General features: G+C 45.6%; 1 non-coding gene across 1 annotated transcript; it reads right to left on the bottom strand.

Moving 5' to 3' along the window:
* Positions 1-9,357: 9,357 nt before the first annotated feature.
* On the bottom strand, positions 9,358-9,463 carry LOC141624596 (small nucleolar RNA R71). The gene has a single exon (XR_012534401.1). It is a non-coding gene; the product is annotated as a small nucleolar RNA R71 (small nucleolar RNA).
* Between the last annotated feature and the right edge of the window lie 399 nt (positions 9,464-9,862).

Below are 9,862 nucleotides of genomic sequence, written 5' to 3'. Positions count from 1 at the left end.
CTTTGAAAGGTGGTGGGCCACTCGGCCGCTTTTGGAGGTACCAAACCCCGTTGCCACGACATGGGTGACTCCCGCTTATGTCAAATGGTCACGAGCTCCGTCCTTGGAAGAGAGATCCAAATTTCGTAAGGACGAGGTTGTCGATTTGAAGTATCGAGAGCTTGCCAAGGCCAACCGTGCCTTCTTTGAGGAGTATGTTTATGGAGCTACCCTCGATGTGATGAGACCACCGAAGAGGAGGAGTTCAGGTCCCAAGAATATGGTGGGCCGTGCCTTGGTCTTTTTGGGTCGAACATGGGGTCTTGTGCTAGATCGGAGGCCGTCGCCATCTTAGATCCATTTAGGATCCGTTCCGAGGAAGAAGTCCATGCTAGGCGGGCCAACAAGAAGAACAAGAGGAAGATGTACCCCGAGGGAAAAGGCAAGGGTAGAATGGAAGAGTGAAGACCTCCATTACCCACTTTATTATTATGTTGTATTATTGTTGTGAGTTTTTATTATGTTGTACTAGCTAGTTGTTGTGTGTTTTGGGCTAGTTTTATTATGTGAGGTGTGTTAGTTGATACCTTAGCTTTGACAAGTTGTAGACTTGTCGAGCTTTATTTGTTGTTGAAATTGTAATCCCTCCCATTATTAATTAAATAAGAGGATTGCTCGTGTCGAAAATTGTGAACGCTTGTTTCTTCCATCCATTTGGTGAAGGCAATTCAATTTGAATTGTCCTAAACAATTGCATTTGGGAAATTGGTATTTTTTGGAAAGGGAGAAAGGCTCATTTTTGTATGTTGGTGGGAAAAAGGGAATGGTTTTCCCTTTTCTCTTTTTTGATGGGGATGTTTTGTATGTGGGGATTTTTGTATGGGGATGATTGTTTTTGATTGTGGGAATGGTTGTATCCTTCTTGTGTAAGAAAGGACTGCCTACGTATTCACCGGGAGAGGTGAAATCAAACCATGATCGTAGTTCGAAATGTTTTGTGGATTTGATTGGGTTTTGTGGTTGTATCCCTCAGGCATAAGAGGGATTGCCTACGTATTCACCTGAAGAGGTGAAATCAAACCATGCTCGTAGTTCAGGAGGTTTGTTGTTTTAGTGCAAATGGACTTTGCCTTTGACAGATCAAAGGACATTCGAAACGGGCAAAGTGTCGTAGCTTAGACTCGATAAAGCATGTAATTTCAAATCAGAACGCGTTGAGGAACTTGACTTGAAAAGGGTTGAGGTCGTTGCTAGTTGTAAAACTAGGCTTAGGTCGTTGGTTGCTAGGGTTCAAGGGTAGTATTTTTTGAGCTGGTCTAGGTTAGTTGGGTTTGTAAAATCCTCCCCATCTAGGTCGCTCAGTCTCACTGCGCCCCCCGAAAGTATTTTCTTGACCAGGTATGGCCCGGCCCAGTTGGGTTTGAACTTTCCCCTCAGATCGACGGGTAATGGTGCTCGAACTGACTTGAGGACCAAGTCGCCCTCCTGGATGTTTCTGGGTTTAACCTTCCTGTTGAATGCCCGTTGTATACGTCGTTGGTATAGCTGGACGTTGTGCAAGGCATCGAGTCGTCGTTCTTCTAGAAGAGTGAGTTGTTCGTACCTTTGACGGGTCCATTCCGCCACAGGGACTTGACTTTCCAGTAAGATGCGTAGAGATGGGACCTCTAACTCTACTGGTTCAACCGCCTCCATACCGTATGCTAGGTAGAAGGGTGTGGCGCCTGTTGGTGTTCGAATAGAGGTTCGGTATCCCCAGAGTGCGAATGGGAGTTTGCTCGGCCAATTGCGGTAGTTGTCTTGCATTTTCTTGATGATGGTGACAAGAGTCTTGTTCGCTGCCTCCACCGCTCCGTTGGTTTGGGAGCGGTAGGAGGATGATCGATGTCGTTTGATTTTGTACTTGTCCAGCAAAACTTGAGTTTCCGTACGGAAGTGAGAGTCTTGATCACTGATGATTTCATGGGGTACCCCATATCGGCAGATGATGTTGTTTTGAATGAACTTGGCCACTTGTTTGGCGGTCAAGATTGCATATGACTGTGCTTCCACCCATTTGGTGAAGTATTCGATGGCGACGAGGATGAAGCAATGCCCCTTGGTGCCTATCGGGTTGACTTTCCCGATGATGTCGATGCCCCAGGTTGAGAATGGCCAGGGTGATGTCATGGTGTATAAAAGGGATGGTGGTATGTGTTGTATGTTGGCGAAGATTTGGCAATTGTGGCAATGTTTGACGTAGTTACGGCAATCGGCTTCCATGGTGGTCCAGTAGTAACCTAGCCACGTGATTTTCCGTGTAAGCATCATTGCACTCATATGAGGGCCACATTCTCCGTCGTGAACCTCTCCCATAACTTTCTTGGCTTTGTGATGGTCGATGCAAAGGAGGAGAATTCCTTGGGGTGTTCTTTTGTATAGGTGATTTTGGTTCATCACGAATTGTGATGCAAGTAAACGGATGGCTCTCTGTCCTCTTTGATCAGAGTTGGGAGGGAATTCGTTTTTGGTTTTGTAATTGAGGATGGCTTGGTACCAAGGTTCATCATGGCTTTCCTCGTCGTCGATAATAGCACAAATGTGAGCTGGCTTGCTTCGTCTTTCGACACATAAGGGCATTGACGCCATGTCGTCAGGTATGTTGACGAGCGCGGCAATTTTAGCCAGGGCATCAGCAAATTGATTTTCCTCTCGTGGTAAGTGGAAGTAGTCGACTTGGTCGAAGAACTCGACCTCTTGATTGATCTTTGCTCGGTAGGGAGCTAGGCTGTCAGATCGGATTTTCCATGATCCGGATACCTAATTGATGATGAGCGAGGAATCGTCGTGGACCCTCAGTCTCTTGATGCCAAGTGTGATGGCTACTTGTAGGCCGATGAGACATGCTTCATATTCAGCGGCATTGTTGGTGACGGCGAAGTCTAGCTTGACCGAGATCGGAACATGTTCTCCCTCTAGTGATATTAGAAGGATTCCTACCCCGAAGCCTCTCAGATTAGATGCACCATCAAAGTATAGGCCCCATACGTCGGAGTCGGCACAAAGGATGTCTTCGTCAGGAAGTGACCATGTGTCAGTCGTTAGATCCTCGTTGACGGGATTTTCTGCTAGGAAATCGGCAACTGCTCTTCCCTTGATAACCTTGAGGGGTACAAACTTGAGGTCAAACTCGGACAACATGAGTGTCCATCTAGACAGCCTTCCGTTTAGTACGGGTTTTTCGAAGATTTATTTAACCGGGTCCATCTTGGAGTAGATGTGGACCGTGTAGCTGAGCATGTAATGCCGCAGCTTCTTTGTTGACCATACTAGGGCAAGGCATGTCTTTTCCAGTTGGGTATACCTCGTCTCGTACTCAATGAACTTTTTGCTGATGTAGTAGATGGCTCGCACTTCGTTGCCAACTGTTTGTGCTAGCATTGCTCCCATGGCTGTGTTGGTAACAGTCACGTATAGGGATAGAGGAATCCCCGGTTGAGGTGGCATGAGGACAAGAGGTTTGGATAGGATTTCCTTTATCCTGTCGAACGCCTTCTGACAGTCGTCGTCCCAATCGGTGTGATCGGTGGCACGAAGCTTCTTGAATATCGGTTCACAAATCATAGTAAGCTTGGCAATGAACCGGATTATGTATTGGACCTGACCGAGAAATCCCCGAATCTCCTTCTCGCTCCTAGGCCGAGGCATTTGTTGAAGGGCTTTGATTTTGGTGGGGTCAATCTCAATGCCTCTTTTGCTGACGACATGTCCCAAGAGTTTTCCGGAGGTGACCCCGAATGCACACTTCTGAGGATTTAGTCTCATGTTATATTTCCGCAGACTAGCGAAGAATTTACGGAGGGCATTGATGTGGCCGTCCCGTTCTTTCGATTTGACAATCATGTCATCAACATATACCTCTACCTCTTTGTGCATCATATCATGTAGGAGAGTGGTAGCGGTTCTCTGATAGGTTGCTCCGGCATTGATGAGGCCGAAAGGCATGACCGTGTAGCAATATGTACCCCACTGTGTAGTGAACGCAGTCTTGTGCATGTCTTCCTCAGCCATTTTAATCTGGTTGTACCCAGCATACCCGTCCATGAATGATAGGAGAGCATGTTCGGCAGTGTTGTCCACCAGAATGTCAACATGTGGCAAAGGGAAGTCATCTTTTGGACTCGCCTTGTTCAGATCCCTGAAGTCGACGCAAACCCAAATTCTCCCGTCTTTCTTTGGTACCGGCACAATGTTGGCCACCCAGTCAGAGTATTCAGACACTTTGATGAACCCAGCCTTGAACTGTTTATCCACTTCTTCTTTGATTTTTAGGGCCCACTCAGGACGCATCCGGCGTAGCTTCTGTTTCACAGGTTTAGCTCCAGGTTTAATGGGTATCCTGCTCTTGCAATTTCCCTGTCAATCCCAGGCATGTCTTTGTAAGACCAGGCGAACACGTCCTTGTATTCGTGGAGGAGGTCAATGAACTGTTGTCTTTTCGAGGGGTCCAGGGTTGTCCCTATCCTAAGTTCTTGAGGTGTATTGTCCGGTCCTACGTTAATAGGTTCGGTTTCCTCAATGATGGGGGTTCTGGTTTCCCGTTTGTCAAGTTCTTTGGCTAAGTGAGGTGGGTAGTCGCTCAAGTCAAATTCCTCATAGTCATTCAGAATCGCATTGCAGTTAAATTGAGACGAGTCATAAGCAAACTTAGCGTTCATTAAGTTGACACGAGCGAAAAGCTCGGAAAGGACAGACATCTCGTGGTCAGTCAGAGGCGACACAACAGAGGAAGTGGCCCCTGGAACAGGCTCCAGGTTGTCACCTTTCATGGGAGTGGGGGTGACCCTAGTAGACTCAGCCTCTGAATCAGCCACGACTTTGTGATAAAACAGTGGGAAGGGGACCTTGACCGGGACATTAGGGGCGTTAGGAGCTATGACAGACTCTGACTCCGACTCAGACTCGGACTCAGATCCTTCTTCACTTCCCTCGTTGAACATAGGGCCTTCTCCAGTTGTTATCTTGAGAATGCGGCCTTGGCGATCGGTCCACTTGACGGTCTTCCTCCAGCCTTGGGTAGCTTTCTCCGGGTCAGTATCGGAGATCAAGGCGGTTGGATCAAATTGATTGTCTTTCAGGGCGATGTTGATGATGTCCTCATAGTCGAGGTGTTTGACGTTATCTTCCCCAAAGAGGAGTGTGACAGCTTGTCCATCAAGGCATGGTGACGGCTTGGACTCAGTTGATGCAGCTTCGATGTTGTCGGGGATGAAGTAGCAGTCCTGTAAGACTTCCACTCTCGGGTACCTAGCCTTCACCACAGAGTCATAGATCAGTTCCGGAAAGCCGTGGTAGAGCTCGGACTCTCCCTCGGGGATAAAGTATCCGTTGAGAGTCAGGTGGTAGGGACGGAGGATAACCCCGTGCTTCTTGCGTTTTCGGATTAGGAGGTTCATCTCCCGGATATCTTGGTCAGTAGGTTCGTACCCCAACCCAAAGGGAATGTTAGGGACCTTAGCCTGTTTCAAGGGAGGCAATGGGTTCTTTAGTGGATTGAGCGGCAAACCCGGGAAGTAACCCTGGCGCATCATAATACGGTTGACCGTGAGGTTGGTGAATGGGTCACACTCAGAGGTCGCCGATTCATCAGTTATGGCGTTTACGGCTTGGAACCCCCACATTTCATTATCGTCCTCCTCAATGGCTTGGGAGGCTATCCCCCTTCTCATAACTGCTTTGATTGGGGAAGCGGGAATCGTGATTGTTTTCCCGTAGAAGGGGACCCTGATCTTCTGGTGGAGCGTTGATGTGACTGCCTTGACGGCGTGAATCCAGGGACGTCCCAGGAGCATGTTGAAGGACGCGTCGATGTCGACCACTTGAAAACTGGTTTGTCTTTCTAAGGGTCCGGTTGCGACGGTCAAAGTGACTAGCCCAGCGACCTTGCGACGAGTGCCGTCGTAGGCGCGTACTCCCTGATTCGTTGGGATCAAATCAGATACCTTGACACCCAGCCTGTGGGCAGTTTTGAGAGGAATGACATTCACGGCGGAACCGTCATCCACGAGGACCATTGGTATATTTTTCTGGAGGCATTGTACGGTGATGTACAGGGCTAGGTTATGATTGGCTCCGAACGGAGGGATATCCTCGTCGGAGAAGACGACCGGGTTACACAGATCAGGGGCGTCTCTCGTCATGTGCGCCACTATTTCTTCTGGGGAAGAGGTGGAGGGCACGGTTAATTTTCCCAAGGCCTGCAGCAAGGCTTGTCGGTGCTCAAAAGACGTTGCGATCAGTTGCCAAATTGAGATTTCGGCTTTTGCTTTCTGGAGCTGTTTCAGGATTGAGTTCTCGGGGGCCTTTGCTTGAATGTCTACCTCTAGGACGATTTGGTCATTCGTTGTTGGAACGACCGTTGGGTTGTTCGAATTTTGATAGGGACGTCCGGACCGGGTGAGATGTCCGATTTCTTTCGTCCGCTTCTCCTTCCCTGGGAGGATATAGACATCCTCAACATCATCCCTCCATATGCCATTAATTTCGTAGTCTCAAGGATACCTTGGAGGGGTATTCCTCGGCGGGTAGTTCTTGGGGGGAATATTTTTGTGAGGGCGATTTTTATGGGGATAGTTATTTTGAGGGTGATTTTCGTGAGGTCTATGCCGGAATGGTCGCGGGGTGGGTAGTTTTGAATGCTTGGGGAATTCTCCCTTAGGCGCAGTGTTGGGGGATTGAAGATGAGTCGATGGTAGGCGTCGTCGAGTCGGGTGATTCTTTCAGAGAGGCTGGCTATGGCCTCTTCAACTTGTTGACACATAGTGATCATAGTGGTAGCACTAAACAAAAACACTCCGTCTGAAGGATCCTTTTCCAGAACATTCACCTCGTCGTCAATCGGCAAGATGAGGTGAGAGCAGTCTAGGGTCGGCTGATGTGACCATAATTAGCGCATATTTAGCCCCCGAATTAGCCTTGTTCCCATGCTTTTTAGTGCATTTTTGGGTCATTTATTATCTTTAGTTCTTTGTTTTGCATATTCTTTGAGATTTTGATCCCTTGGTAGGAAAGGAGTAAGAATCTTGCATTTTCATGGCAAAACAAGACTAAATTGATCGAATTCAATGACCAAACATCAAGGAGAGACGAGATTAGAAGGCCTTTGTACATATGGTAGTAGATGAGCAATGTTGAGAAAGGATCCTTGAGTCCCCAAGGAAATCCCCAAGGAATTTATGAAGAAAAGGGAAGAAAAGAAGAAGAAGCCTTACTGAGGCACAATCCGTGCGGATTGTCTACAATCCGGCCGTCCTTCACCCGCACAATCCGTGCGGTTTTCCACCAAGACGCCCGGGTTCCATCACCACAATCCGCCCGGATTCTCTTGAATCCGCTCGGATTCTATCGCCAGAATCCACCCGTCCCGACCCTAATCCGCCCGGATTCCTCTACAGCGTGATTTCCTCTTCTCCAAGCTACGAAGAAAGAAGCCCTTCCTTCAAGAAATACCGGCTCCTCCCTGCTCAATCTAAAAAGTGTAATTACTAGTTTAGCCCTTATTTAACCCTAATGCATCCCCCTAATTTCCACTATAAATACCCCATTAGTCTAATTAGAAGAGCATGTTCTTCTTATCAAAAATTAGAGTAGTTAATATCAATCAAATCTCTCTTTAGTTTTGTAATCAGCAATTAATCAAGTTCTAATACAAGTTTTATTTCCTTAATCTCTCTTTTGTTCATCCTTTATTTTGGGTAATTGAAGATTATTTGGGTTATTATTGGGAGATTGACAACCTCTCAATCAAGCATTCAAGTACTTCTTTTATCTTTGCTTTATTATTGGAATCATTAGTAGGTATAATTCTCTTAATCCCTTTTTAATTATTGTTAATTACTTTCATTTATTCATCATGTTTCATTTTGTTGGTATGATTGACAACCTTGCTAGCATGATCAACATGATAATGAGTGAGTAGTCTCTTAGCTAGGGTTAATGGGTGATTAGGGGAAACCAACATGGGGAATGATTCATGCTTAAATTAATAAGCTTTCATGTTTTATTTGCTTGCTTGTTTTGATCTCAACTCATGCACATGTTATATTTGATGAAATGCTAAGCCTATGAATCCTTGCATTTACTACCATCTCCTATCTTTTCAATGAGACTTGTAAGACATAACCCAACTCAAGTCTCATTAGACCATGCATGTTGTTGAGTAGGAAAGATTAAGTCGACTTGTAGGTGTTGTACAATCTAATCGATTCGGCTCCGGGACCCAAACTTTCCTAGGATCGTAAGATATAACCCAACTCAATCCATCACAACAATAATTGCTTGCTTATAATTTGAGAACATGTTTGTATGATCAATTCCCATGATTCCCCTATGATCTCATGACACCCTAGTGATTTTTAATCAATTGTTTACACCCCTTTTAATTCATCTTGCTAGTTTATTTTTATTGCTATTTTAGTTAGTAACCTTCTACATCAACCCAATTTGTGACACCCCCAAGACACCACTAGTTTCAATAGAAATCTCATTTCAATACCCGTCCCTTGGGATCCGACCTTTACTTGCCTCTTTACTAATTGTAGAGTTGTTTGTGAAGCTATAAATTGTGTTTTGATTCGGACGTGACCCAACGACCACACCTTTAATTGTGAACACGAAACGGACCGATCAAAAATGGCGCCGTTGTTTGGGACGGTGTTTGTTTGATTTAGATTTCCTTTTTATTGTTATTAGTTGTGTCTTTCTTCGCCTTGGGGAAGTAAAACTCCTCAAGGTTTGTTCTAATTGTTTTCGAGTTATTTGATATTTTGCATGTCTAGAAGGTCACAAGGTGATTTGTTACCTTTTGACCGTGAAATCGAAAGAACCTTGACGAACAATAGGAGACTTGTTAGGAGGAATTTAAGAGGTATTAGTGAAGTTGTTCAACCAACTATTGAGTTCGTCAACCCTTTCGCAATAGAAGGAGAGGAGAACCCATTACATAATACCCCACAAAATCAACCTACAATGCCTAAATTCTCGTCACACTCCGTACCCACCGAGGAGAACCTACCAAATGGTACTTCTACACCGCAACATCTAACCGGAAATTTTATTGCCAAATCCGCCTTCATCCAATTAGTTGAAAGGAGCCAATTTGGGGGGATGCCTAGTGAAGACCCTCATTCTCATATGGAAACCTTTTGCGACTATTGTGATGCAATCTCTCAAACGGGTGTGACTCAAGACCAAATTAGATGGGTCTTATTTCCTTTTTCTCTAATCGGCACCGCGAAGCAATGGTTGAAGGGCCTTGACAAGGCCACCCTCGGAATAGATTCTTGGAAGAAGTTGGCTCTAGCTTTCTACAAAAAATTCTACCCACCGGAAAAGACTAACATGCTAAGAGCTCAAATTACGGGTTTAAGCAAAGGGATGAAGAATCTTTGTATGAAGCTTGGGAGCGGTTCAAGGGAATTTGTCGCTCATGTCCTCACCATGGACTTAGCGAATGGTTTTTGGTACAACAATTTTGGAATGGTCTATATGAGGATTCAAGGAACATTCTCAACATAGGATCAAATGGAATGTTCACCGAAGTTGATGACAATCAAATATGGAACAAGATTGAGGAAATGGCGGTCCATAACTCACAATATAGTAGACCTCGCAAGGCTACTAGAGGAGGAAAGCATGAAATGGACTCCGTTACTCAATTGGGTGCTCAACTTAGTGCTCATATTGACACAATCAATTTGAAGTTTGAAAAAGCTATGGCTAGACTTGAAGAAGTCTCAAAATCACCAAAGCATCATGTTAATGCCATGACGGCAACCTCATCAATCCCAAGTGGGATATGTGAGAATTGTGGAACTTTGGGACATGACCAAAATGAATGTAGGGG

This window comes from Silene latifolia, chromosome X (assembly GCF_048544455.1).
Source record: "Silene latifolia isolate original U9 population chromosome X, ASM4854445v1, whole genome shotgun sequence".
Taxonomy (NCBI): Eukaryota; Viridiplantae; Streptophyta; class Magnoliopsida; order Caryophyllales; family Caryophyllaceae; genus Silene; species Silene latifolia.
This window is presented reverse-complemented; position numbering and strand designations above follow the sequence as displayed.